At 38.6% G+C, this 27,027-nt stretch overlaps 1 non-coding gene across 1 annotated transcript; it reads left to right on the forward strand.

The window, feature by feature from the left end:
* Positions 1–21,043: 21,043 nt before the first annotated feature.
* Positions 21,044–21,150, forward strand: LOC127133554 (small nucleolar RNA R71). Its single transcript, XR_007807515.1, has one exon. It is a non-coding gene; the product is annotated as a small nucleolar RNA R71 (small nucleolar RNA).
* Positions 21,151–27,027: the final 5,877 nt, after the last annotated feature.

The following is a 27,027-nucleotide window of genomic DNA, read 5'->3' on the forward strand; positions in this document are numbered from 1 at the left end:
GGCACATTGCAGTCAATCTCTTCTCTTCAATCAAATTCAGCTGGTCATAATGACTCTGAACCCATTCATCCTCAGTCAACTTGGCTTCCATCAAGACTCTCATTGATGGGATCTCAACCTCCACGGGGAGCATAGCCTCCATGCCATGTACAAGGGAGAAAGGGGTTGCCCCTGTTGAAGTGCGGACAAATGTACGATAGCCATGCAAAGAAAATGGAAACATCTCATGCCAATCTTTGTACGTAACAACCATCTTCTAGATAATCTTCTTGATGTTCTTATTATCAGCTTCAACAACCCCATTCATCTTGGGTCTATAAGGAGAAGAATTATGATGTGCTATCTTGAACTCGCTACACAACTCTTTCATCATTTTGTTGTTCAAGTTAGATCCATTATCAGTAATGATCTTGTCTGGCACACCATAACGGCATATGAGTTGATTCATGATAACCTTCACAACCACCTGCCTGGTCACGTTTGCATATGACACCGCTTCTACCCACTTGGTGAAGTAATCAATTGCTACGAGAAGAAATTTGTGACCATTGGACGCTTTTGGCTCTATCATGCCAATCATGTCAATTCCCCACATGGAGAAAGGCCATGGTGATGAAATCACATTCAGAAGTGTCGGGGGAATATGAATCTTATCCGCATAAATCTGACACTTATGGCATTTCTTCACATATTTGCAGCAGTCAGACTCCATTTTCAGCCACTAGTAGCCTGCTCTCAACATCTTCTTCGCCATGGCATGTCCATTGAAATGAGTACCAAATGAACCCTCATGGACTTCAGTCATTAACAGATCTGTTTCGTGTCTATCCACGCATCTGAGCAGAACCATGTTAAAATTCCTCTTATAAAGCACATCACCATTGAGGTTGAAACTGCCAGATAATCTTCTCAAAGTCTTCTTATCTTTGACAGATGCCCCATTAGGGTAAATCTGACTCTGAAGGAAGCATTTGATGACATAATACCACGGCTTATTATCTTTCACTTCCTGTACTGCAAATACATGAGCTGGTCTGTCCAAGCGCATCACAGTGATATTCGGGACCTCATTCCAAAGTCTGACCACAATCATCGAAGCAAGTGTAGCAAGCGTATCTGTCATCCGATTCTCATTTGAATTTTTTATGAGAAAGTTATGCGCACTTGAAGTTGGACGTTTTCACATTTCAATGACTTTGGTCCAAAGTGACCTATAATATTTTGTATTATCACATGTGTTTCTTTTAGGATTATGAAAATTTGTTCAACATAACAAATGAAATAGACATCTTAAAATTTCCAATGCATTTGATCCCACATCAAAATCATGAAAAATGAGTGAGTTAGGTCTTTGGGAAGTTGACCCACAATTAGGGTTTGAGTCAAAATGACCTATAATGTTTTAAAATGGATGATGACCTTCCACGCTTAAAATCAATTTTTGATGAACATGAAAGTTGTTCATATGGTTTTTAAGAACACTTTTTCTCTTAGGGTCATCTTCATTTGAGAAACACATCAAAATTTAGGTCTCAGTGAATATCGAAATAGTCAAATGAATTGACTGATCAACTTCTCAAGTCCAAACTTCAAATATTGATGAATTGATGATTGAGGACACTCAAATAAGCTCAAGTATGCATGAAATGATGAATGAAAGAACTTCCCTTGATTATATTTGATCATGGGTTGAGGTTGCTTCATGAGCAAGGCATAGTCAATGCACAGCTGAATTAGGGTTTCCTTGGGAAACAAGCCTCAAGCCCTTTGGTTTATCTTTATCAAATTGACAAATTGAGATACTTGGGAGGCACATATGATGATTGAGAGACTTGTGAACCATTTTCATGCTTTATTTCAACTTCATCTGGCCATTCTTTGAGCATAGGGGCCTCGTAGGAGCCTTGGATCTTATGGTTGCTCAAGCTACAAAACAAGCAAAGTTAGTGACATATTTTTGTGCTTTTGGTTAGTAAACAAAATGAGAAAAGCAATAATATACAATTAAAGCATGCTTGGTGGTCTCATACCAACTCAACAAGTCCCAACCCAAGGGTTAATGAGCCAAGATGCTATGATCCTTAAGGCAAATGCAATGTGCAATGATATGATTCCATGAGGGATCTTAGGGTCAAAATTAGGGTCTTACACCTGCGCCCAAAACTGAGAAGCAAGTCAGAGGTTTTCTCGGCCGCTTGAATTATATCTCTAGATTCATTTCACACATGACTGCCACATGTGCGCCTATATTCAAGCTTCTTCGGAAAGACCAGTCTTGTGATTGGACCAAAGACTCCTAGAAAGCTTTAGACAATATCAAAGAATATCTGCTTGTTCCTCCGATTCTGTCTCTGCCTGTTGAAGGAAGACCATTGATCATGTATTTGACTGTGCTTGATGAGAGTATGGGTTGTGTTCTTGGTCATCAAGATTAAACCTGAAAGAAAGAGTATGCTATTTACTACCTTTGTAAGAAGTTCACCGACTGTGTCGGTATTCTATGCTAGAGAAGACTTGTTGCGCCTTGGCTTGGGATGCTAAGCGTCTGCGCCAATATATGTTGAATCATACCACTTGGTTGATATCCAAAATAGATCCAATCAAGTATATCTTTGAGAATCCTGCTTTAATTGGGAGGATTGTTCGTTGGCAGATGGTGTTATCAGAGTATGATATTGAATACAGATCTCAGAAAGTAATTAAAGGTAGTGTCTTGGTTGACCATTTGGCTCACCAACCGATAGAAGATTATCATTCAGTACAATATGATTTTCCTGATGAAGAGGTCTTGTACTTAAAGATGAAAGATTATGATGAACCATTGCTTGAAGAAGGGCCAAAACCTGGTTCCCGTTGGGGCATGGTATTTGATGGAGTTGTTAATCAGTATGGTAATGGCATTGGCGCAGTGATTATTACTCCTCAAGGCACGCATTTTCCATTTACATCTAGATTGACTTTCAAGTGTAAGAACAACATGGCTGAGTATGAAGCTTGCATTATGGGGCTTGAAGAGGCCATCGATATCAGAATGAAGTATCTAGATGTCTATGGAGATTCAACTTTGGTTGTGAATCAAATCAAAGGAGAATGGGAGACGAATCAACCCAGTTTGATACCATTTAGAGATTATGCGAGGAGGATTTCAACTTTCTTTACAAAGGTTGAATTTCATCATATCCCTCATGATGAACACTGGATGGCAGATGCTCTTGCACTGTTTGCTTCAATGGTTATGGTGAAGTATTGGAATGAAGTTTCTAATTTGGCCGTGATGCGTCTTGACAGGCCAACTCACGTGTTTGCTGTTGAAGAAGTCAAGGATGAGAAGCCGTGGTATTTTGATATTAAATGTTTCCTCCAAAGTAAGATTTACTCGTCTGGGGCATCTTTGAAAGATAAGAAGACTTTGAGGAGATTAACTGATAACTTCTACCTGAATGGTGATGTATTGTACAAGAGAAACTTCGATATGGTTTTTCTCAGATGTGTGGATAGACACGAAGCAAACCTATTGATGACTGAAGTTCATGAAGGTTCCTTTGGTACTCATTCCAATGGGCGTGCTTTGGTTGACAATGGAATCTGACTGTTGCAAGTTTGTGAAGAAATGCCACAAGTGTCAAATATATGCAGATAAAATTTATGTGCCTCCGACACTGTTGAATGTCATTTCCTCTCCATGGCCCTTCTCCATTGTAAGACCCTAATTTTGACCCTAAGATCCGTCATGGCATCATATCATTGCTCATTGCATTGCCTCAAGGATCATAGCATGTGTGGCTCCTTAACCCTTAGGTTGGGACTTGTGTGAGTTGGTTTGAGACCACCAAGCATAATTGTATGGTATATTATTTCTTTTATTATTTTATTTACTAACCAAAATCACAAAAATATGTCACTAACTTTTTTCTTTTGAAGCTCAAGCAATCATGAGATCCCTTGCTCCTAGGAGGCTCCTATACTCAACAAAGTGGCTAGATGAAGATGAAAGCAAGCATGACAATTGTCCACAAGGTTCATAATCATCATATATGCCTCCTAAGTATCTCAATTTTCCAATTTTTTCAAGATAAACCAAAGGGCTTGAGGATTGTTTCCCAAGGAAACCCTAATTCAACTGTGCATTGACTATGCCTTTCTCATGAAGCAACCTCAACCTATGATCAAATTAAATCAAGGGAAGTTATTTCATTCATAATTTTATTCATATATGAGCTTATTTGAGTATCCTCAATCATTCATTCATCAAGATTTGAAGTTTGGCCTTGAGAAGTTAACCAGTCAAGTCATCTGACCAAACTGAGATCCACTAAGACCTAACTTTTTATGTGTTTGTCAAATGAAGATGACCCCAAGATCCAAAATGTTATTAAGAACCATATGAACAACTTTCATGTTCATCAAAAATATATTTCAAACTTGGAAGGTCATCATTCATTTCAAAACATTATAGGTCATTTTGACTGAAACCCTAATTTTAGGTCAACTTCCCAAGGACCTAACTCCTTAATTTTTTATGATTTTGATGTGAGACCAATTGAATTGGAAATATTAAGATGTAAAACTAAAATGTTATGTTGGACAAAATTTCATAATTCTAAAAGAAACACATGTGATAATACAAAACATTATAGGTCACTTTGGACCAAAACCATTGAATCTTGAAAATGTCCAACTTCAAGTTCCCATAACTTTCTCATCAAAAGTCCAAATGATGCAAAATTTAAGTCCAAATTGATCATTTTGAAAATATATACAACTTTTATATTGAAGGTTTTTCCATTTTAGGATTTCATTAGTGAAACAGAAGGGCTTGAACTTGATCATTTTTGACAAATTTTCCTTATACATGTTTTGTACATCAAACTTCAAGACCAGTTTTCATAAATTTCCAAACTCCAAATGGATTTTTGCCCAACATAGCTTTTGTTCCTTATGTCAAGGCCCTTCCAACCATTACTCACATGCCTATGTTTGGATTTTTCATGAGTAACGTTAAAAGAGGGGAACATTTGTGACCAAATATGCAATTCAATTGGAATCTTCATGCACAAGAAAACACAAGGCAAATTACACGTCCATTTCAATTTGGAATGATATCATCTTGCATTTGCACTTGCTTTTGGGCCTCACATGCGCCTGTACAGGCCCATGCATGGAGGACCCAAAGCTTCATGCACACGAGTTTTACCTCACTTGCCTTCCAGCTCAGCTATAAATACCATGCTTGCTTCATTCAAATTTCAACCTAAAGGCCACCTGAAACTCTGCAGAATTGGAAACCCAGCCATTACCAAAGGAATTATGATTTTATTTTTCTCAATTCAAGCTTGAATTTCAACAAAATCAGTTGATCTTCAAGACTTATTCCTTAGCCTTGCACTCATATCACATCTAAAGATCAAATTGCAAGCAAAAGTTGGAAGAAATCGTGTTGATCAAAGCTGCTCTTCAAAGGTTTATTGCTCAACTGTATTGATCTATATCTCATCATATAATGTGATTTGCTTGAGTTCATTTGGTTTTTTGAAGTCCTTGTGCAAAAGGCAAGCCAGTGGTGGCTTTGATTCTATGTTTTGAGAAGTTTCAGTTTGCATACCTGGAAATTCAAGCTCAGATTTTTCATTCAATAGAGATCTTGAAGGAAATCCAAGGTTACCGGGGTGATGTACATCACCCCAGCTTCATTTTGGTATAAGGATCGTGAGTTTTAGTTGAGGTTTAAAAACCTGCAACTGGAGAAGACAATGGTTTCCACCACCATCCCCACATCGATGATTCCAGGCCATTGGATAAGGCTTCAGCGTTCTAATCCTGAGCAATGATTCTTTTGACTTTTTTTAATTCAGCGTGTGTTGGATTTGAGTCATGATCATGGTACGCGCGCGCCTCAGCACCCTTGGATGTTGCCACGTCAATTAATGAAGTGGATCCAACGCTTCCTGATTTTTCATATTTTCTAATTTCTGTTTTATTTTTCTTTTATTCCATTTATTTTCAAAAATTCACAACTATTTTATTTGGAATCACAAAAATATGAGAACAATTGCAAAAAAATTCTTTTAAAATCTAGTTTCATAATCTGATTTTTAATTATTTTTGTGATTCCATTTAATATTTTTTGTGAATTATTTTGTTTTTAATTCATTTTAATTACTTTTTGATATCCAAAAATTCCAAAAATATTTTCTTAACACATATGGATGATGATAAGTCTATGAAAAATATTCTCATCAATTTCTTAATTGATTTGAGATTTATTTGAGATTTTAGTTCATTTGTGTTATTTTTCTTGATTTTTAATTGTTTTAAAATAGTTTCTATTTTTAAAAAATGTTGAGAAAATTTGTCAAACCTTGTTTGACCATGTTAGACTTATGATAATTCAAGTGGACCTATTCAAGTTGATTTGAATTGAATTTGAAGTTTGACCATAATTTTGTTCATTTTATTTTATGCTTTATTTTAATTCCAAAAATACCAAAATATATGTTTGACCTTGTTGACTTCTAATCTTGATTTCTCTTCTGTTTTACATTGGGTGAGGTTCATTTTGGTTCACATTGGACCATTGTGTTTTGATTATGTCATTTGATTTCTCCTTTTTATCCATTTCATTTCTTCTTCTTCTTTTTATTTTGACCAATGAGTTAATGATTTGTGGTTGGTCTTGACATATGAGAGGCTTAACCTTGTTTGATCTAAATTAAACTCAACTTGATCAAAGATCAAGTGGATTGCTTTCTGTCCAAGATAGGTTGCTTCTTGGTCAAGCAAAAAACTTAAAATCCATACAAGGTCTTTCTTCTTTTCTTTTGGCATGGCAAGTTGTAGGATCCTGGCTTACTAGTCATGATCTCTAACTTGTGTTTATTTGCCTATAGTTTTATTGACCGGCCTCAGATAGGTGTGACTACTACATTAGTCCACTTACGATTGCTTAACATAACACTAAATTATCTTGCAATTTACATTAATTCAATTTACTTTCTTGCTCATTTATTGATATTTCCTTTTTCCTTTACTCACTTGAGCTCATATTTTATGTTTATGCCATTTGCCTTTTGCTCACTTGAGCTCATTATTGTGAATAAATATATTGTTGCTTTGTGTTTGTTTTGTCTTTGATTGTTTGAACCCTATGAAAAAAGGAGAAAGGACATAGAATTAGGACCTTACCTATGCTTAAAGGAGTTCAAGAGCAACTAGGCCTCGTGCCTTTAGAATGCTAAAATTGATTGAAGAGCAACTAGGCCTCATGCCTTTAGAATGCTTAATCTTGAAGTTGACTTGAAAGGACCCCTAATCTAAACTCCTTCTTTGTCCATTCCTCTTATTGTATTGAGAACTTTTTGATTGTTTGTTCTTGTGTGATAGGGATACCAAACTTGAGATAGTAAGAAGGACCATTGTCATGAGTAACCAAGTTATGAGAGACAAGCCAAATGGAGATCCTAGGAGCTTGATTGAACTATTTGTTTGATTGCTTGAGTGAATTGCTAAGTCCAAAGGAAAGGAGCATCTTGAATCATATTTATGATCTCAAGAAAGGAACTCCAAGGGTTTTATCTCTTCTCTTATCTTTGCATGTTTAACACTAGCCCTTCTCTTCTTCTCTCCACTCTAAACCAAGCCAAACTCATTTTGTGCAAACATTGACATTGTTTTCAAATTAGAAACCTAGGCCTTATGCCTTTGATTTTTCAAACTCTTTTCATTAATACTCATTGTGAATAAATTCTAATCATACTTTGACTTCATTCTGTGAATACTTCTAATTTGTAAACACAACTCACTTCAAGTGATTTTTGTGGTTCCAATGGCCAGCTTTGTTAAACACTCTTTTTATAAACATTAGCCATAGGTTTGAGTTATCATAGTGGTTGATGTAAACCTCACCTTATCCTTAGTGATTGGACTATAAGTCTTCCATACTTATTATAGGGTGGATCTCTCACTAGTATGTTGAAGCTCTCCTCACATGGTGGATTGTTGGTTTAGGTTGTGTTTCCTCCCTTTGATAACAAAAGACCTTAAGGCTTTTGATCAAATCAATTCACCCATATTTTGAGATTTTTACCCCGAACTACGAGGTTTTGATCCTACCTTTGTGATGGTACGTAGGCAATGGGTTTATCCATTCAAACAACAAAATTGTAAATAATATGTATATTCTCTTCTCATCTCCCCAATCTTGTTTGCACAAATATTTTCACAAATACCAACCTACAATACACCTTTGCAAAAAGGGCTCCCTTAGAGTACTAAGGATGTTTTGGGTGCTTAAAACCTTCCCATTGCATAACCAACCCCCTTACCCAGATCTCTGACATTTTTATTAGTTTTTGATTTGATAAAACTTCTCGGTTTTTGTTAGCTTTCTAACCTTTCCTTTGGATAAATAGAAGTGCGGTGGCGACTCGAATTGTATGCTTACTTTTGGTTTAGTCAATAAATCTAAAGGTAACGAATACCCCGCTACAGAAAAGTGGCGACTCTGCTGGGGATCTTCTTCCTAGTGGGTTTAGCCTACTTTTTTCCTTTGTTGTATTGTATGTTTATATTTATTTGTGACGTATTTTTGGGCAAATTTGGGATGACTGTATTGATTATAATGTATGATTTGCTTGAATATATCAATTGCTTGTGTGCTTGGTGGTCTCTTGTGAGATGAGTTCTGTACCCGAACTCGAGTGCACTTATGATAGGAGAATGACATAATCTTGTTGACTTGTGTGGAGTTATTCCTTAGCAAGTTGACTTGCAAGCCCATTCACTTGGTCGAGGTCTTGTTGGGATTAATAATGTCACACGAGTAGTCGTGGTTAGGCATTACTCTTTCCAATATATACCTTAGAAGCCAAGGACCTTTAGATTACCTAGCCCATCTTGGCCTATTTTAGGACGTAGTGCGAAGGTCGTTCAAGTGTAAGATTTTATACGATTGTTACGCGATACTACACTCATAAGAGTCTCTCTTGAGAATATTTTTGGAATACGAGTAGTCGTTTTATCCGATAATATCCGAAAGATGAGATGATGACTATGGGAACCCTTTTAGAACATGATCGTCAGGTTTAACCATAGTACACTCCCTTTGGGTGGTTCTTAACCAAGACTCCATGATCGTGACTCACAACAAACCCTTGATTCGCGGTTGATCCGTTCTCGTATATCCTTAATATCAATTGAACTTGGGTGTTGATAATGTGTAAACCATAATCCACCAAAATGGATGATTGATATTGAGGATAACTTGATCTGTTTCGTGACCTTTGTGTGACATGACTTGCTTGATCCTTGAGTGTGATTGTTACATCCATGCATTCATGCATTCATTTGCATCCATATCATCAACAATGAGAAAATTTTCAAGGAACTTAAGAGGTTCATTTGCAAATTTTCAGACATGGATAAGCAAAGAAGGAATACGAAGAAGTACAGTTTTAGACAACCCGACTTGAAAGAGTTAAGGAGTTTGACATCCTATGTATTAGATCTCTTGGAGTTCAAGGCTCGTCATGGGAAGCATTTGTCTATTCTTGCTACTCAGGTGGATGAAGGTCTGATGAGTGTGTTGGTGCAGTTTTATGATCCCTTGTACCGTTACTTCACTTTCCCGGATTTCCATCTTTTGCCTACACTTGAGGAGTATGCCTATCATGTGGGTATACCTATTCTGGATCAGTTGTCGTTCAGTGGTTTGGAGAGGGTTCCTTCTTCCCAAGAGATTGTTGATCTGCTTCACGTAGACGTATCTGATATTTTTGCTCATATGACTACCAAAGGTGGAATTCAAGGTCTCCCGTCTGATTTTCTCATCGCCCAGGCTACTGTGTTTGGGAAGGCCATGAGTGAGGACACTTATTTCTCTTTGCATATGAGGAATGCAAAGGGTAGTGGTAGCATTGTGTGATGTTTGCCTATGTTGTACAAGTGGTTTATTTCGCACTTGCCTCATACGCTCGCCTTCAAGGAGAACAAGGGATGTCTACGGTGGTCTACGAGACTTATGTCTCTCACTAATGATGATATATTTTGGTATAACCGTGTGTATGATGGGGTCCAGATTATTGATTCTTGTGGTGAATTCTCCAATGTGCCTCTTCTTGGTACATGTGGTGGAATTAACTACAACCCTATTTTAGCTCGCCGTCAGCTTGGGTTCCCCTTAAAGGATAAACCTAACAACATTCTGTTGGAAGGTGTGTTTTTTCAAGAGGGTAAAGATCCCCAGAATTTGAAGGGCAGAATGGTCCGCGCCTGGAGCAAGGTTCGTAGGAAGGGAAGGAAAGAGCTTGGTCCGAAGAATTGTATTGCTTTGGAACCCTACACCGCTTGGGTGAGGAGGAGAGCTCTTGAGTACCGCATGCCATATGACTATCCGAAACCTACCCCTATGGTTATGGTTTGGCCTTCAACCCTCCCTAACCAAGGAGTAGAGGAGTTGAGAGATGAAGACCGTTCGCGTGCTTGGGTTCGTGAGCGAGAGTGATCGCGACTTTATGAGTCTATTATGATATTAACTGCAAGTGCACAGTCTAATCGCGTAGTTTTAAAAGATATCGATCCCACAGGGACTTAATGAATCGATATACCGTTTTTCTAAGGTTACTTCGTACAGCTAAGGCGGATGATACTTTGATGATTAGGGGGAAAAGTAAAACTAAAATTGGATCTAGATTAAATATCAAATAACACGGATATCGTTATGTAGTTCGTCGTAATTAGGGAATCAAGTCTTCGTTGGTTTCTTAGTTTTAAAATAAGTCTTTTCAGTAGACACTATTGATTAAAAGTCTTTTCTCAAACTCTCGCTCTGTTGAATCAGACTATGACTTTATATTAACATACGCTCTCACTATTTAGTTAAATCTAAAATCACTTTTTGAAAGCAATGGAATCTATAGAAACTCTTTTTTAAGAAAATACTAACCGTTTAAACACCCTCGTCTCAAACTCTCGCTCTGTTGACTTAGATTATATGATTAAACTTAAATGCTTAACTCTCGTCCTCACATTTAACTTTTAAAAATAATTTTTGAAAATGATTAGAATTTAATTAACTTTAAAAATTGCTCTCGCCCTGATTTGAAGTTAATGTCCAATTTACATTGTCCAGTTAAAAGCTCAAACCGTCGTTCTATTGATTTTAACTTCTTTATGTCTTTTACTCTCGTACAAAAACTTTGGTATTAACTCTATAAATTGAGACCATAAAAAGGGTGACTATATTTTGAAATAAATTTAAACCAACTCAGTTTTGATTCCTTTATTCCGCTTACTTTACATACCGATATCTAAATTTATTTAGCCGGACATGCTAAACAGGCCTAAACAATTATTATGCTTAAATACAGCCATATCAGACAAAGAGTATAGATAAACAACAGCACAGAGCATATATAAGTTAAAACAATAAATTAATGAATCTGTAAAATTAATAGAAATCTTGGTTGTTCCCTAGCTTCGATGCTTGAACACTCCACCACAAACCGGTTGGATTTGTTCTTCACAATCTTCGATCAGACAGTAAAATAAAAACAAAGAAGTAAAATACTATGATCTAACGTAAGGTTAGATCCAGTAAAAGTTACACAATAGTTTCCGGTGTAGAAACTATTGTGAGAAAATTAATTGAATGCCTAAAAAATTAAGCTAACAAAGAAAAGAAAATAAAATGCTAAGGAAATAAAAATGCTGAGAAAATGGAATGCTGGAAAATATATTGCTGTAAAAACTTGCACGGCGGAAAAGAGAGGAACCCTCAATTGGATCCCTTGAGGTCTATTTATATTCATCCATAAAGTAACTGTTTCTTCCAAAGTCTCTTCAGTAGGTTTTCTAACGTGTCAACGAGTCAAGCGGAGAGATAGGGGAGAAGTGCTTCTGTTACGCGCGTCAAAGGCAGAAGAATAGGAGTGGGGATGTGACATCCGTCACACCATGTGTTACGCCCGTAACACTAAGCAGAGGGGCGTGACGCTCGTCACACCATGTGTGGCGGTCGTCACAATGTCACAGTGCTTTTCCTTGTAGTTGTGGGCTGGGCTTTAGTGGAATGCTTTTACTAGAGAATCCTCTTTTTGCACCCCCTTTTCTTTCTTTTTTCACATATGCTTCAAATAATGTTACCTGAAACAAATAGAAGGAAAATACCAAGTAATATCGAATAATATAAAATAAATCGAATCAAATAATAATATAATTTAATTAAATCGAGTCCAAAAATGTGATATTATTTCATGTTATCAAACTCCCCCATACTTAAACTTTTGCTTGTCCTCAAGCAAGATACAATGTAGAAGTCGTTTTAAAATATTAGCCAGATGAAATTTATAAACACACATCAATTCGTAATAGGTTGAAAGTAAATCTCGTTTAGAAATAACCTGAGCTTAATCTTAACATCAACAACTACCGTTACAACATCAGATAACCCCACCTTATGCAAACCAGTTCGAGTCACGCTATTATAGCTAGCCTAGTTCTTTTACTCTTATTTCACCCGTTTTCATTCTAGCGAAATCACATTAAACCCTTTATCTTTTCGCGCTCATAGTGGAGTAACCGGTTAGTGATTCTGATCCCCTTTTGGCTAGAAGTTCTGGTATATAAGTTGGATAACTTCGTTATTTAGTCCATTGCAAATTGCGGGGGATCGGATCATAGTCCGTCCTACCAAGTTCAGCACCAGAAACCGCTGACCCAACTCACAATGGATCGTTCATACAATGTTTTTGTAGGGTCCGCAACCTTTGGATTAAATGATCGGGTAAGGATCACCTAACTTAATTAGTGCATTTCCTGATTTTTAATATGTTGTTTTGGGAATCATTCACTTATATTCATCGGCTCTCCACGTAGTTTGCTATTAAGATGGTGCCGACTTCTCGTATAAACTACTCGGGGTTACTATAAAACTAAAAGTTCAAGGAATTGGTATAATAGGTACTTAGCCTGATCTAACATGTTGAGGTTTTTAGAGTGTTGGGGCGGTAATAATCTTGTCTTAATTTTACTCAAGTTTGATAAAATAAGCAACCTTTATACTTATTGAGTGTGTTGAATTTTTGTTATGGCTCAAGAAAATTGAGGGGAGTAGATAATAAAAAAAAAGTCACACTAGGGACTCGACTTAAAATAAATATATTATATATATATATATATATATATATATATATATATATATATTTATAAGAATGAAAGGGAAATAACATACTTGAAAGAGGAATGTTGAAAGAGAAATAATCATAACTGAAACAAAGTTTTCCTCCCTATACTTAAATGAAACATTGTCCCCAATGTTTTAAAGAAAAGCGAAAAGAAAGGAAAAATAAATAAATATGCTCAATTCTGCCTGCGTCCTCTTGTTCTCGGACCCGATGATCGTTGACGTACTTCCAAGTCATCAAACCTGTTGAGAAAGTCAGTGAACCGCTGATCGGTTAGTGCATTCCTCGCTTCTTGTTGTTGTTACATCTGGCGCATCAGTTGGATTACTTCGTTATTCTGCACATGCATAGCATCAAGCCGTTGGGCTTGATGTTCAATAGCATCCATGATGTCATCATTTATTGCAGGTCTTCTTCTTCGACGACGTCGGGAGGATGGACCAGCCACATTATCGGAAGGATTAAGCGGGGCTGACTGTTGTTCAGGACCTTGATCACCTTGCTCCATTTCCTCAAACTCGTCTGGGGGCGGGTTTGCTTGTGTAGGCTCGGTAGGTTCGGGAGCATTCAGATCGTAGATGAATCGGTTGGGGTTGGTGACATCTGTGAGGGTAATGTTGGGCAAAACAACGCTTGGGACTTCTTGGTTATTCACCATAAGATAATACTTTCCGCCCACCCTATTTTTGATTAAGCGGCTGGAGCGACAATAGCTTATATCCATAAATAGGGGAGGCAGAGATTGTAAATTCTGAAGTCGGTCCCCTAGATTTAAGCCGAGTGCGATGGTGGTTATTAATCCTCCAATCACAAAAGGTTGACGGCCTTGAGCACATAGGGTACGGATATGGTGAAATAAGAAAGAGGCGGCGTGTACCTTTGTGTCGATTGAAAAGATGCAGTGGAGGAAGAATAATTCCTTCGCGTTGACTTTACTGTTGTTGGGTCTTCCAAAAATGGTGTTTTGCAGAATACGGATAAAATACCGGATAATGGGGTTGTGTATATGCGAAGCAAGTAGTGCATCCCAGTTATTGGTTTCCACACCGGATATTTTTCCAAAGAGGTCGAAGGCGTTTATGTACCACTGTGAGTTCGGAGGGATTCTTGGGTGGACTTGGTCTCCTACAGGAAAGTGTAGCATGGCACTCAACTGGTCCTGGGATAGTGAGGACTCGGTGTTGAACATGCGGAAATTTGCGGTACCGGTTAAGTATTCGTCCTCACCGGGTGGAGTGGTGTAAGAATAAGAACTTAAAAACTCTAAGGTGAGTGATGGGTAAGTAGGGTGATTTTGTGTGCATAGAAAGGTTAAATCAGAAAGTTGAAGCATCCATTGCACACCTTGAAGTAATCCTAATTCTTGTAAGCAATTTAAATCAGGATACCTGGTAGATAGGACACCGCGTTGTTGGAACCGAACGAACTGCTCCCGTTGATAGTTATCATCTTCAGATCGGAAGATAATATTTCCGAATTGTTGGTTCTCCGCCATATTGATAGGTAGGTAAAAAGAAGGAAAAGATAATGAAATATATTTGTGTCGAAGTGGTTTGTTGGAATGATCTGGTGTAGGAAGAAAGGTATTGTAGGTATTTATAGGAAAAGTTTTGGAATTAAGAAGAGGAGTGGGTGAGGGGGAAATAAATGTGGATGAATGTGAGTGGGATGGAGTAAAGGTGAGTTGAATGGAGAAATGAAAAGATGGGGAGCAACAGTCATGCCCCCAACGGTCACCAACGTTCACCTGTTCTGAAGCTGTCACGCTCGTGACAAGGTGTGCTACGGACGTCATGGGTTGCGTGGTGACCGTGATGGCTTGTGTGACACTCGTCACACCGGTGAGCTTGCAACGATCACTGGCGCTCGTGACTGCTTACGTGGGTGCTTCATAAATTTTGTTTTTATTAATAATTTTGGTTTTGTTTATTATATTTGCTATTGTTATATTTTTGAATTGCCATGTATGCTATTCTACTACACACCATAGTGTATATATATATTTTTCTCTAGTAGGCTATGTAAGTAGTAGCATATAGTGAATATCATTATTGGTAATTGTAGATATTGCATAAATCAAAATAAAATAAAATTTAACCAATAATGCCAATAGCTTCAATAAAATAAACATAATGTAACATTTGAAGATAAAATAAAACATGCGAAAAGTAAATACTAAGATAAAAATAATGTCAAACGAAACTATAAATTTCCTAAAACTAAAACTAAATAACTATAATTCTTCTAGCCACTTGTAGAATCTCTGGCCAGAGGAGCAAAGGAATTGACACGGTGTAGCAACTCGTGAAATTGATTTGTCATTCTACCCATGTATTCCATGAATTCATGTCCCATATTAGTTAACTCTTCTCTAATGGCATCTTGTTCTGACATCAAAGCTTGAATGGCGGTGTTATAATCAGTTCCGGGCATATGATGTCTAAGATCAGGTATTGCCGATTCTGTGGACGGTATAGGATGAGGTGGAGAGGCAACATCATGGTAACCAGTTGGTGTCTGTGGGTCAGACTCAGCATAAGGAATCTGGTCGTCACAAATCTCATAATCTTGGATGGATTCAACAGATCTAACAGGAGAAGGTATTCCATTCAGGTTGTAGAGCCAATTATTTCGGTTATGGACACTAGTCATCGGACTAGGCATGGTGAATAGGTAAAGAACTTGGTTGTTAATTATTAGTTCAAACTCTTCAGATCCAAGGTTTCCTATAAACATAGTGTTGAAGAGGAAAGGTATATTCATAGGCTCAATGCCACAAAAAGGGTTCAAATCAAGCATGGGTTGGCACAATCCAATAGCATTAGCAATCATAGTTATCAATCCTCCTATTAGGATCGGTGCACGGTCGTCTTGAATAAGGCGGTCAAAACTCGCCAACATATAAGTGGGAAAAGAAAAACAAGAATTTAGTCAGGATTTGGCCAGATGCCGAAAGAAGAAAAGAAGAAAAGTTTTATAAAATAAAACAAATGAAAAATGAATACTGAATAAAATCAAAAGAATAATCAAAGAAAAAATAGTGAAAATTTGTGGGTTGTCTCCCACGTAGCGCTTTGTTTAATGTCGCAAGCTCGACATAAAACTATTAAATGTTAATCTATAAATTTAGGAGACAATACGTCTAAGTGCAGGAGTTGTGAGTCTTCATTGTTTTCATCATAGTGATAATGTTTCAGACGCTGCCCGTTTACGATAAATGCTTCAATAGATTTTCCCTTAATTTCCACAGCCCCACTAGGAAAGACATTAGTGACTTGGAAAGGGCCTGACCATCTAGAGCGTAGTTTTCCTGGGAATAACTTAAGTCTAGAGTTAAACAATAGGACTACATCGCCTTGTTTGAAAGTTTTTCTCGATATACGTTTATCATGCCATTTTTTCGTTCTTTCCTTGTAGATTCTGGCATTTTCGTATGCGTCTTGTCTAAGTTCCTCTAATTCGTTTATATCAAGGATTCGCTTTTCACCGGCGGCCTTATAGTATAAATTTAAATTTTTAATAGCCCAATAGGCCTTATGTTCTAACTCCACTGGGAGGTGGCAAGATTTACCATAAATAAGCCTAAATGGGGTTGTTCCTATGGGAGTTTTGTAAGCGGTTCGATATGCCCATAAAGCTTCGGGTAATTTTGATGACTAGTCTTTCCTCGAGGTGGCGACTGTTTTTTCCTATATCTGTTTAATTTCTCTGTTAGACACTTCCACCTGTCCACTGGTTTGAGGATGGTAAGGTGTCGCTACTCGATGTTTTACACCATACTTAAAAAATAATTTTTCGAGTATCTTAGATATGAAATGCGATCCACCGTCACTGACTACTATTCTTGGGACACCAAATCTTGGAAAGATTATATTCTTAAAGAGTTTAATTACTACTCGTGTATCGTTTGTTGGAGAAGCTATAGCTTCAATCCATTTTGATACGTAGTCAACCGCTACGAGTATGTACTTGTTACCGAAAGAAGGTGGAAAAGGTCCCATGAAATCTATTCCCCACACGTCGAAAATTTCTACTTCCAAAATGCCTTTTTGTGGCATCTCGTCACGTCTAGATATGTTTCCTGTGCGTTGACACCTATCGCATTTCTTGACAGCGGCATGCACATCCTTCCATATGTTTGGCCAATAAAGACCGGCTTGTAGGATTTTAAAGCAGGTCTTGGATGTACTTGCGTGTCCACCATAAGGAGCGGAATGACAGTGTTGGATTATACTTTCTATGTCTTCTTCAGGTATACAGCGACGGAAAATACCATCGGGGCCTCTTTTGAAAAGTAAAGGGTCGTCCCAGTAATAATGTTTTATGTCATGGAAGAATCGTTTCTTTGTTGGTAGGATAAATCAAGTGGAACTACTCCGGCGGCTAAATAATTGACAAAATCAGCGTACCATGGTGTAACGCATATAGCCAAGGTGGTCTCTACCTGTTCATCAGCTCTATTTTCTTCCAAATTAGCTATAAGTTTATCGTACGAGAAATCATCATTGATCGATGTTCTTTCCGGTTCCAGGTTTTCAAGTCTAGAAAGGTGATCTGCTACTACGTTTTCAGTTCCTTTTTTATCTTTGATTTCCAAATCTAATTCTTGTAACAACAAGATCCACCTTAGGAGTCTAGGTTTAGCGTCCTTTTTTGTTAAGAGGTACTTAATGGCAGCATGATCAGTGTAAATGATTATTTTAGCTCCGACCAAGTAAGAACGAAATTTATCTAGTGCAAATACTACTGCTAAAAGTTCTTTCTCGGTCGTGGCGTAATTCATTTGTGCTTCATCTAGAGTTCTACTCGCATAATATATGACGTGAAGTCTTTTATCCTTTCGTTGTCCTAAAACAGCGCCTACGGCGTAGTCACTTGTGTCACACATTATTTCAAATGGTTCATTCCAATCCGGAGTCTGCATTATGGGCACGGAGATCAATGCTTGTTTAAGTGTTTGAAATGCTTCTAAACATTTATTGTCGAAGGTGAATTCAGCGTCTTTCATTAATAATCCGGTTAAAGGTTTAGTTATTTTAGAGAAATCTTTAATGAATCGTCGGTAAAAACCGGCATGTCCTAAGAAGCTTCGTACTTCTCTCACAGTTTTCGGAGGTTGAAGGTTTTCGATTACTTCTATTTTGTCTTTGTCTACTTCAATTTCTCTATTTGATATGATGTGTCCTAAAACAATTCCTTCTTGTACCATAAAGTGACATTTTTCCCAATTAAGTACTAGGTTTACTTTTACACATCGTTCTAGAACTCTTTCTAGGTTTTCAAGACATTCTTCGAAACTTTGCCCGCATACGGAAAAGTCATCCATAAAGACTTCCATGATGTTTTCGAGAAAATCGGCGAATATTGTCATCATGCACCTTTGGAAGGTTGCAGGAGCATTGCACAAGCCAAACGACATTCGTCGATAAGCGAAGGTACCAAAAGGACATGTGAACGTTGTCTTTTCTTGGTCATCGGGATGAATTGGTATTTGAAAGAAGCCTGAGTAACCGTCCAGATAGCAGAAATGAGAATGCTTGGCTAATCGTTCTAACATTTGGTCTATGAATGGTAAAGGAAAATGATCTTTTCGGGTTGCTTTGTTTAGCTTCCTATAGTCAATGCATATTCTCCATCCCGATTCGATTCGTTTGGTTATAGTTTCTCTTTTTTCATTTTCGATCACGGTTATACCCCCTTTCTTTGGTACTACGTGTACAGGGCTAACCCATTTGCTATCGGATATAGGATATATGATACCTGCCTCTAATAATTTCGTTACTTCCTTCTTTACTACCTCACTCAGGATCGGGTTTAGTCTCCTCTGATGTTCCCTAGAAGTTTTACAGTCTTCTTCTAGCATGATGCGGTGCATACAAATAGAAGGACTTATCCCTTTAAGATCGTTGATGTTGTATCCTAGTGCGGTTGGATATTTTCTTAAGATATGTAGGAGTTTTTCGGTTTCGAGTTTTCCTAGGTCTGCATTTACTATCATTGGTCGTTCAAGTTCTAAGTCAAGGAATTCATATCTCAGATTTTCGGGAAGTGTTTTCAGGTCGAGGGTTGGTTTCTTGAGGCATTGCATAGGATCCGATGTTATTGCTAAACATTGGTTAAGTCTGTCTTCTACACGACAGTCAGACAATTCGTCATTTTCTAATTATGTTTCTTTTATGCATTCATCGATGATATCCATGAAGTAACATGTGTCATCTATTGCAGGTGCTTTCAAAAATTTGGAAAGAATGAACTCAATTTTCTCTTCTCCTACTTCGAAAGTGAGTCGTCCTCGTTTTACGTCTATGATAGCACCGGCGATTGCTAAGAATGGTCTTCCCAATATAATGGGGGTAACTTCATCTTCTCTTATGTCCATAATTATAAAATCGGTTGGGATGTAGAATTGACCTATGCGCACGGGAATGTTTTCAAGAATTCCTACGGGATATCTAACAGAACGATCTGCTAATTGCACAGACATTTTAGTTGGTCTTAATTCTCCCATTTCCAGTCTCTTGCATATGGACAAGGGCATAACACTGATACCGGCTCCTAAATCGCACAAACCTTTGTCTATGACAAATTTTCCTATGTGACAGGGTATAGAGAAACTACCAGGATCTTTAAGTTTAGGAGGCATATTTTGGATTATCGCGCTACACTCAGTAGTGAGTGTAACGATTTCGCTATCTTCAAGTTTCCTTTTATTAGAAAGAATTTCTTTTAAGAACTTAGCATATGAGGGCATCTGTGTAATAGCTTCTGTAAAAGGAATGGTGACGTTTAATTGTTTCAGTAGGTCAACAAATTTTTTAAATTGGCCCACGTCTTTGGTTTTAATTTGCCTTTGAGGATAAGGGATAGGTGGTTTGTAAGGTGGCGAAGGTACATAAGGTTCTTTCTTTTCTACGGTTTCCTTATTACACTCTTCATTTTCCTTAGGTTTACTTTCTTCCTCAGTTGACTTTTTAGAGTTTTGGTTTTCAATCCTTGGGTCAGACGGTCCTTCTACCTCTGTTCCACTTCTTAATATAATTGCATGAGCGTGGCTTTTCGGGTTAGGTTGGGGCTGTCCAGGAAATGTACCACTTGGGGCAGCAGTAGGCGGTTGTTGTTGAGCTATTTGCGAGATTTGTGTTTCCAGCATTTTGTTATGGGTAGCCAGGGCATCTACTTTACTTGCTAGTTGTTTAGTCTGTTCATTAGTGTGTACAATCTGGTTTAAGAACTCTTTATTGGTTTGCTGTTGAGAAGCTATGAAGTTCTCCATCATGATTTCCAAGTTGGATTTCCTAGGAACGTTATTGTTAGGTGTAAATGGGGTCGGCTTTTGATATCCAGGAGGTATAGCTGGGGCTTGACTGGGAGCTTGACCTGGTGCGTATAAAGCATTATTACTCTTATATGAAAAATTAGGATGGCTCTTCCAGTTTGAGTTATAGGTATGCGAGTAGGGATTTCCTTGAGCATAGTTCACTTGGTCTGCTTGGATTCCTGTTAGGAGTTGACAATCTGTAGGAGTGTGACCTTGAATTCCACAGACTTTGCAATTTTGAGTTACGACAACCACGGTGGCTGGAGGTGATACATTCAAACTTTCAATTTTCTGGGCAAGAGCATCCACTTTTGCATTAACATGATCAAGGCTACTTATCTCGTACATGCCCCCTTTTGTTTGAGGTTTTTCTACCATTGTTCGGTCGCTTCCCCAATGATAATGGTTTTGGGCCATGCTCTCGATAAGTTGATAAGCGTCAGCGTAAGGTTTATCCATAAGCGCACCACCGACGGCGGCGTCTATTGTTAACCGTGTGTTGTACAAGAGACCATTATAGAAGGTATGAATTACTAACCAGTCCTCTAAACCATGGTATGGGCAAAGTCTCATCATGTCTTTGTATCTTTCCCAAGCTTCGAAAAGAGACTCGTTATCTTTCTGTTTAAATCCATTTATCTGGGCTCTCAATATAGCTATTTTGCTTGGAGGAAAATATCGGGCAAGAAAGACTTTCTTCAACTCATTCCATGTGGTGACTGAGTTGGAAGGAAGAGACTGAAGCCATCTTCTAGATTTATCCCTTAACGAGAAAGGAAAGAGACGAAGTCGAATTGCCTCTGAAGTGACACCATTAGCTTTAACAGTATCAGCGTATTGGACAAATACGGATAAATGAAGGTTTGGATCCTCGGTAGGATTTCCAGAAAATTGGCTCTGTTGCACTGCCTGCAACAGCGAAGGTTTAAGTTCGAATTTGTTTGCTTCGATTGCGGGTGGAGCAATACTCGAATGCGGCTCATCTTGCGATGGAGCAGCGTAATCTTGAAGAGCACGAGCTGGTTCTGCCATCTCGGGTATCGGCGAAGGAAGGAGATTTTTGAGATCAGGAATTTCGATTGGAGGAAGATTGTTTGCAGCACGATACTCCCGAATTCGTCGTAAGATTCGGAGATATCGTTCAACGTCGTTGATTCGTAAGTAGTACGGTTTGCATTGTGAGCGAGTGTGTGGCATACAAATCAACGAAAAAGAAGGAAAAATAAAAAATGCCTCAGTCTCTACAGCGTAACAGAAGAGTTACGATATCGACTAAATAAAAGTCCCCGGCAACGGCGCCAAAAACTTGATCGCGACTTTATGAGTCTATTGGGGTATTAACTGCAAGTGCACAGTCTAATCGCGTAGTTTTAAAAGATATCGATCCCACAGGGACTTAATGAATCGATATACCGTTTTTCTAAGGTTACTTCGTAAAGCTAAGGCGGATGATACTTTGATGATCAGGGGGAAAAGTAAAACTAAAATTGGATCTAGATTAAATATCAAATAACACGGATATCGGTATGTAGTTCGTCGTAATTAGGGAATCAAGTCTTCGTTGGTTTCTTAGTTTTAAAATAAGTCTTTTCAGTATACACTATTGATTAAAAGTCTTTTCTCAAACTCTCGCTCTGTTGAATCAGACTATGACTTTATATTAACGTACGCTCTCACTATTTAGTTAAATCTAAAATCACTTTTTGAAAGCAATGGAATCTATAGAAACTCTTTTTTAAGAAAATACTAACCGTTTAAACACCCTCGTCTCAAACTCTCGCTCTGTTGACTTAGGTTATATGATTAAAGTTAAATGCTTAACTCTCGTCCTCACATTTAACTTTTAAAAATAATTTTTGAAAATGATTAGAATTTAATTAACTTTAAAAATTGCTCTCGCCCTGATTTAAAGTTAATGTCCAATTTACACTGTCCAGTTAAAAGCTCAAACCGTCGTTCTATTGATTTTAACTTCTTTATGTCTTTTACTCTCGTACAAAAACTTTGGTATTAACTCTGTAAATTGAGACCATAAAAAGAGTGACTATATTTTGAAATAAATTTAAACCAACTCAGTTTTGATTCCTTTATTCCGCTTACTTTACATACCGATATCTAAATTTATTTAGCCGGACATGCTAAACAGGCCTAAACAATTATTATGCTTAAATACAGCCATATCAGACAAACAGTATAGATAAACAGCAGCACAGAGCATATATAAGTTAAAACAATAAATTAATGAACCTGTAAAATTCATAGAAATCTTGGTTGTTCCCTAGCTTCGATGCTTGAACACTCCACCATAAACCGGTTGGATTTGTTCTTCACAATCTTCGATCAGACAGTAAAATAAAAACAAAGAAGTAAAATACTATGATCTAACGTAAGGTTAGATCCAGTAAAAGTTACACAATAGTTTCCGGTGTAGAAACTATTGTGAGAAAATTAATTGAATGCCTAAAAAATTAAGCTAACAAAGAAAAGAAAATAAAATGCTAAGGAAATAAAAATGCTGAGAAAATGGAATGCTGGAAAATATATTGCTGTAAAAACTTGCACGGCGGAAAAGAGAGGAACCCTCAATTGGATCCCTTGAGGTCTATTTATATTCATCCATAAAGTAACCGTTTCTTCCAAAGTCTCTTCAGTAGGTTTTCTAACGTGTCAACGAGTCAAGCGGAGAAATAGGGGAGAAGTGCTTCTGTTACGCGCGTCAAAGGAAGAAGAATAGGAGTGGGGGTGTGACGTCCGTCACACCATGTGTTACGCTCGTAACACTAAGCAGAGGGGCGTGACGCTCGTCACTGCGTCACAGCGCTTTTCCTTGTAGTTGTGGGCTGGGCTTTAGTGGAATGCTTTTCCTAGAGAATCCTCTTTTTGCACCCCCTTTTCTTTCTTTTTTCACATATGCTTCAAATAATGTTACTTGAAACAAATAGAAGGAAAATACCAAGTAATATCGAATAATATAAAATAAATCGAATCAAATAATAATATAATTTAATTAAATCGAGTCCAAAAATGTGATATTATTTCATGCTATCAGAGAGGAACTACTTCAGCAACTCAGAGATAAGGATGTTGTGATAGAATTTCTAGAGCATCAGGTTATTGATGAGCCAGATGATGTGGTTACTTCTCTTCTTCCTCAGTCATCCAAGTTTTGGAAGAGAAAGTATGATCGACTCGCCAAGGAGAAGGCAGATATGGAAGCAGCTTATGAGAGAGAGGTGAAGAGGCTTCGTGCAGCTCATCTTTCGATCTCTGGAGCTTTGGACGATTGCTTATAGGGCTCCATAAGATGTTATTCTCCTTTCCTCTTGTATTATATTTGGTTACCAAAACTGTACTACTTCTTTGGTGTAAAACGTTTTTCCAAATATTATTACTATGAGTATTCCATATATGTCTTAAAAGATTAATATTTCCAAATATTTGCGAATAGATCTCTATAAAGTTCCTCAAATAAAAACAAAATTATATGCACAAACATTGCATGCATCATATGCATAAGCAGGTTTTGTTCAGCTCTGATCAGTGGTCTAACTCTTTGTTCTTCATTTATTTTGAAGACAAGCTGACGCACCGGTATAACACCCGGGAAAATCTTCCAAAGCTCATGGATCATCTTGAACAAGAGAACCGTGAACTGAAGGAGGAAGTAGCTAGGCTGACTGCCATGATGGAGTCAGTGCTGGCTGCTTAGAGTCAGTCTTCTCCAACACCTACAACTCCTCCCACGAGGACGGTTATATCAGAGGTAGCTTCCTCAACTGTGCCTTCCGCCACTGCTCATTTTGTGCCACCTATGCCAGTCGGGTTTCCCTGGGGGATGCCCGCAAATTTTGTGCCTGAGGGTATTGCTCCAACCTTCGCTTCTCTGCCGGCATCTAGCCCGGTCCTTGCTGTGCCATCTCCCGTTATGCACACGTTACCAAGAGTCGAAGACACCATCTATCACTCTGAGCCATCTAAGGGCCCAAATGTTTATGAGAAGATGGAAGCTATGAACGACCAATTCCTTGAGTTGCGCAATGAACTGAAGACTCTAAGGGGGAAGGACCTCTTTGGTAAATCGGCTGTTGAGTTGTGCCTTGTGCCCAACGTCAAAATCCCTATTAAGTTCAAAGTGCCTGACTTTGAAAAATATAAGGGAAACACTTTCCCTCTCATCCATCTTGTGATGTACGCTCACAAGATGTCAACACAGACCTAGAATGATCAACTTCTCATCCACTACTTCCAGGACAGCCTGTCCGGTGCCGCTCTCAGATGGTACATGGGTCTGGATAGCGCGAACATCCGCTCCTTCAACGACCTTGGCAAAGCTTTCGTCAAGCAATATAAGTACAATGTGGATATGGCTCCCGATAGGGACCAGCTAAGGGCGATGTCCCAGAAAGAGAAGGAGACTTTCAAAGAGTACGCCCAGAGGTGGCTTGAGTTGGCCGCTCAAATTGTGCCACCCCTCGAGGAGAAGGAAATGACCAAGATCTTCTTGAAGACCTTGAGTTCTTTTTATTACGAGAGAATGATAGTTTGTCCTCCCTCGGACTTCACCGAAATGGTGAACATGGGAATGAGGCTAGAGGAAGGAGTCCGGGAAGGACGTCTGACCAGGGATGAAGGCTCTTCTGCAAAGCCATATGGGGGCTTTACGAAGAAGAAGGAGGGAGAGGCACATGTCGTGTCTTCCCATATCAAGAGAAGACCCTCTGTGAAGAGGAAGATTGTTCTCCCTGCCAGTAACCAGCACCATGTGGCTCATATAGCACCTGCTTTCAAGGGAGTGCATCATCAACAACAACAACAACAACATCAACAATATCAACAACAACATCATCGTCCACAACAGCAGGCCTACCAACCTCGAAACAACAATAACACCAGCACCAGCTACGATAGGAAGAGGGTCACTTTTGATCCAATTCCAATGACCTATGTTGAACTCTATCCTTCGTTGATTGATAGAAAACTAATTAGTCCATGTGACCCACCTGCTTTATCGACCAACCCTCAATGGTGGTACAAGCCTGAGCTACATTGTGTATATCATTCTGGTGCTCCCGGACATGATGTGGAGAATTGCTATCCTCTAAAGACCAAGGTGCAAGACCTTGTTAGAAGTGGGATTTTGTTTTTCGATGACATAGGTCCTAATGTCAAGAAGAACCCATTGCCCGAGCATGGGAAAGCTGCTGTGAACATGGTCCAGGGTTGCCCTGGCAAATATAAAGTCCTGTGTGTCAGTCATATCAGGGAATCTTTGGTCGAGATGCACAAACTATTAGGTGGATACAGTCACTACGAGCATGAGCATGACCATGACAGATGTCGGGTGTGCACTGTCAACGAGAGAGGATGCCAACAAGTCAGGAAGGACATCCAAGAGATGCTGGATCAGGGTATGATTGAGATACTTACGAGGATGAAGTTGATGTTATTTCCCCTGTTTTCAGAATACCAGAGCCTGTTGTCATCAAATATGATGGCAGCAAGAAGAAGGTTTCTCCATCTCTTATAATCAAGCCAGAGGACCCTGTCACGTACTCTTCAGATAAAGTTGTTCCATACAAGTACAATGCAGTTATGCTCGAAGATGGTAAGGAGGTGTCATTGCGCTCCACCTCCGTTGTGAGTATACCAGACGTTAGTGGTGTGACCCGCAGTGGTCGTATTTTCTCGGTGCAGCCGAAACCCCATGAAGACGTATTGAAAAGAATTGCTGATGTTAATCCTGCCGGTCCTGTGGGGACTTCTTCTTAATCAAATCTGGCACTTGTTGTGAAGGGTGTTGACCCTGCTGTTGTTGATAAATCTGTTAAAACTCCTGTCCCGGTTGGCCAGCATGGCATTTTGAGAGAGGACTGTGATGAGATGCTGAGGCTCATCAAGAGGAGCGAGTATAACGTTGTTGATCAGCTGCTTCAAACTCCATCAAAGATATTTGTCCTATATTCTTTGATGAATTCTGAGCCACATCACGAAGCTTTGCAGAGGGTGTCGGACGTGGCATATGTGGATCACGATGTCACAATTGAACAGTTTGATAGCATTGTTGCAAACATAACTGCTTGTAACAATTTGAGCTTTTGCAATGCTGATCTTCCCGAGGAGGGAAAAGACCACAATCTGGCTCTAAACATTTCTATGAACTGCAAGGATGATGCCTTGTCTAATGTGTTGGAGGACACATGATCATCGCTTAATGTGTTGCCAAAATCCACTCTGGCCAAACTTTCTTACCAGGGGCCTCCCATGAGGCAGAGTGGAGTGGTAGTTAAAGCTTTTGATGGACCATGCAAAACTGTGATTGGTGAAGTTGAACTCCCAATCAAGATTGGACCTAGTGATTTCCATATCACTTTTCAGGTCATGGGTATCCATCCATCATATATCTGCTTTCTTGGTGGACCATGGATTCATGAGGTAGGCGCCGTGACATCCACCCTACACCAGAAGTTAAAATTCATTAAGAATAAGAAGTTGGTGGTGATAGGGGGAGAGAAGGCTGTCTTGGTTAGCCAT

Source organism: Lathyrus oleraceus, chromosome 3, assembly GCF_024323335.1.
Source record: "Lathyrus oleraceus cultivar Zhongwan6 chromosome 3, CAAS_Psat_ZW6_1.0, whole genome shotgun sequence".
Lineage (NCBI taxonomy): Eukaryota > Viridiplantae > Streptophyta > Magnoliopsida > Fabales > Fabaceae > Lathyrus > Lathyrus oleraceus.